The sequence below is a fragment of the Bison bison genome, unplaced genomic scaffold, assembly GCF_000754665.1.
Source record: "Bison bison bison isolate TAMUID 2011002044 unplaced genomic scaffold, Bison_UMD1.0 scf7180017864475, whole genome shotgun sequence".
NCBI lineage: Eukaryota > Metazoa > Chordata > Mammalia > Artiodactyla > Bovidae > Bison > Bison bison.
Genome location: NW_011495036.1, coordinates 3,857,561 through 3,861,568, shown reverse-complemented (window position 1 = coordinate 3,861,568; position 4,008 = coordinate 3,857,561). Strand labels below are relative to the sequence as shown.

At 50.2% G+C, this 4,008-nt stretch overlaps 1 protein-coding gene across 1 annotated transcript in view; it reads right to left on the bottom strand.

Moving 5' to 3' along the window:
* Positions 1-4,008, bottom strand: part of RAMP1 (receptor (G protein-coupled) activity modifying protein 1) — a 34,455-nt gene that overhangs the window by 28,767 nt on the left and 1,680 nt on the right. The window lies entirely within an intron of this gene.

Genomic DNA, 4,008 nt, shown 5'->3' with positions numbered 1-4,008 from the left:
GTTCACTCAGACTCACGTCCATCGAGTCAGTGATGCCATCCAGCCATCTCATCCTCTGTCGTCCCCTTCTCCTCCTGCCCCCCATCCCTCCCAGCATCAGTTGGCCTTAAATACAGGAGATGGTTCTTGATGATGCAGGCCGGGGCGGGGGTGGGGGGCACCTCACTCTCAGCTGAAAGGCCTTGAGAGCAAGTTAAGGAGTTCTGCTTCGGACTTCCCTGGTAGTCAGTGGTTAAGAATCCGCCTGCCAATGCAGGGGACGTGGGTTTGATCCCTGCTCCCATGTGCCACGGGGCAACTAACCCTGTCTTCTAAGGCTCACAAACTGCAACCGCTGAAATCCAAGTGGCCTAGAGCCCAGGCTCTGCAGTGGGAGAAGCCCAAGCACCGCAACTAGAGAAAAGCCTGAGCCCGGCAACGAAGACCCAAAACAGCTATAAATAAAATAAAATAAAAATAAATTCTGCCTTGAGGCTGCGAGCATCAGCTCTGTCCAAGACCTCCAGCCTCGGCCTGCCCCACAGGTTTCGGACTTTGCACACCCCACAATCATAAGCCACTTCCTTGAAATAAATACAGTTATATATAGCCTTGCCCTCCACCAAGGGTAAAGGGGGATTCACCCATGTTCTTTTTCTTCTTGGGCTTGCGTGGTTTCACTGGTTACGTCTCAATCCCTGATAGGAATATATGTGTATGTTTATCTTGGCCTCTGAACACCGCTCTTTAATAAAAGGAACCAGGGCTCCTTGGAAACATGGCTTATTCCAAGGTTGGGGCAGAAAGCGCACAGAATGAGCCTGGAGAATCTCATGGTGAGAAAGTCAGACGGTGAGTGGGTGGGCCAAAAGGACACCAAAGTTAGCTTGACGGCGCTGTGACCGCCAGGTTAAAGTGCAGACTCGGTCGGGTCTGACTCTTCGTGACCCGTGCACTGCAGCCTGCCAGGCTCCTCTGTCCATGGGATTCTCCAGGCAAGAATACTGGAGTGGGGTGCCATGCCCTTCTCCAGGGGATCTTCCTGACCCAGGGATCAAACCCAGGTCTCCCGCATTGCAGGCGGATTCTTTACCGTCTGAGCCACCAGGAAGCACAAACTGCCAAGGCTGGACGATTTGCGGAGCCGAGTGACGGTGCCGGGCCCGCCCAGACAACCTTCATGACCCCCCTCCAGGCCGCCTGGGCAGCAACCGCAGTGCCACCTGTGATTTGCCTCCCCATCGCCGCGTAATGTAGAGGAAAACAACAGGATGGGAAAGACCAGAGACCTCTCCCAAAAATTAGAGAGTCCAAGGGAACATTTCATGCAAAGATGGACACAATAAAGGACAGAAATGGTACGGACCTAACACAAGCAGAAAATATGAAGACGTGGCAAGAATACACAGAAGGACTGTACAAAAAAAATCTTCACGACCCAGATAACTGCGGTGGCGTGATCACTCACCTAGAGCCAGACATCCTGGAATGTGAAGTCAAGTGGGCCATAGGAAGCATCAACACAAACAAAGCTAGTGGAGGTGATGGAATTCCAGTTGAGCTATTTCAAATCCTAAAAGATGATGCTGTGAAAGTGCTGCACTCAATATGCCAGCAAAGTTGGAAAACTCAGCAGTGGCCACAGGACTGGAAAAGGTCAGTTTTCATTCTAATCCCAAAGAAAGGCAATGCCAAAGAATGCTCAAACTACCACACAATTGCACTCATCTCACACACTAGCAAAGTAATGCTCAAAATTCTCCAAGCCAGGCTTCAACAGTATGTGAACCATGAACTTCAAGATTTTCAAGCTAGATTTAGAAAAGGCAGAGGAACCAGAGATCAAATTGCCAGCATTCATTGAATCATAGAGAAAGCAAGAGAGTTTCAGAAAAACATCTACATCTGCTTCATTGACTATGCCAAAGCCTTTGACTGTGTGGATCACAACAAACTGTGGAACATTCTTCAAGAGATGGGAATACCAGACCACCTGACCTGCCTCCTGAGAAATGTGTATGCAGGTCAGGAAGCAACAGTTAGAACTGGACATGGAACAACAGACTGGTTCCAAATAGGAAAAGGAATGTGTCAAGGCTGTATATTGCCACCCTGCTTATTTAACTTATCTGCAGAGTACATCATGAGAAATGCTGGACTGGAAGAAACACAAGCTGGAATCAAGATTGCCGGGAGAAATATCAATAACCTCAGATATGCAGATGACACCACCCTTATGGCAGAAAGTGAAGAGGAACACAAAAGCCTCTTGATGAAAGTGAAACAGGAGAGTGAAAAAGTTGGCCTAAAGCTCAACATTCAGAAAACGAAGATCATGGCATCTGGTCCCATCACTTCGTGCGAAATAGATGGGGAAACAGTGCAAACAGTGATGGAATTTATTTTTGGGGGCTCCAAAATCACTGTGGATGGTGAGTGCAGCCATGAAATTAAAAGACGCTTGGTCCTTGGAAGAAAAGTTATGACCAACCTAGACAGCATATTCAAAAGCAGAGACTTTACTTTGCTGACAAAAGTCCGTCTAGTCAAGGCTATGGTTTTTCCAGTGGTCATGTATGGATGTGACAATTGGACTATAAAGAAAGCTGAGTACAGAAGAATTGATGCTTTTGAACTGTGGTGTTGGAGAAGACTCTTGAGAGTCCCTTGGACTGCAAGGAGATCCACCAGTCCATCCTAAAAGAAATCAGTCCTGAATATTCATTGGAAGGACTGATGCTGAAGCTGAAACTCCAATACTTTGGCCACCTGGTGTGAAGAGCTGACTCATTTGAAAAGACCCTGATGCTGGGAAAGACTGAGGGCAGGAGGAGAAGGGGACGACAGAGGATGAGATGGTTGGATGGCATGACCTACTTGATGGACATGATTTTCAGCAAACTCAGAGAGTCGGTGATGGACAGGGAGGCCTGGTGTGCTGCAGTCCACGAGGTCACAAAGAATCAGAGACGACTGAGTGACTGAACTGAACATCACACAATGAAACACGTTCCCAGGTCTCAGGTTAGGGTGCACACATCTCTAGGGGCCTTTATTCTGCCCACCAGCTCGCTAGCCCCAGCTGATTTGCTGAAAAGCTCTCACGATGGGTCTTCTGCCTCTCCCTCCCTCAGTGGTCTTGATTTCCTTTTTAAATAAAGAAATTTCCCAGCATCCCCGCCCCACCCCCGCCACTCCGACTTCCAGCTGAATCACACCTGGCTCAGCTGGGAGGATGGCAGAACTCCGGGCCGGGTGATAACGACTCCTGTTTGCACTCTGAGCACAGGCGGGAACCGTGCGCGCCCGCTTCATTTCTAGGAACCTGTCACCACTGCTTCGTTCAGCATGTCACCTGCTGCTTGCGCTACCTCTTCTGCTGGGCCACTGGTTTGCAATCTGTCCACACAAATCACTTGCACAGAGCTGGGTGGTGGTGGGGGGAGTGCAGATCCCCAGGGACCCCTTGGTGTCTTCTCTTATCTTAACAATGTGTGACCTTTCATTTAAACACAAACCCTTCAGAGAATCGGAAGGCCCACTAGCCTGAAAAGCTGACTTTTAATAGCCTGCCTCCCCCTTTGATTTCTAACTCATGACTGATTTCTCAGCTCAGAATAGGAGACCCTGAAGGCCGTGGAGGAGGAGGATGGGGAGGAGACCCTGCTGGGGTGGCTGCCGCGGAGCCTCTGCTCAAACCCTGGAGGCAAGCGCAGGCTTCATGTTAACTACAGGAGGTTGAGGACCCCGCGCCCAGCTCCTGTGTGTCCTGGCCAGGCTGTGAACCGAGGGCAGTCCTTGTACGGACGATGTCGGAGCCCGGCCCGAAACCCGCACACACACTGGGGACCCCACATGCCTGGCTGGGTTGTCAACCCCACTGCAATCTCGGTGTTTGGAGGGTGCTTCTCTTTGCCTTTCCTTGCCCACTGGAGCCCCCAGGTGCCCCCAGGGTCCGAACACTGAAGCAGAAACACAGCCTAGGAAAACTCAGCCTTGAATATCAACCGCAGACAAGCTGATTGCTGC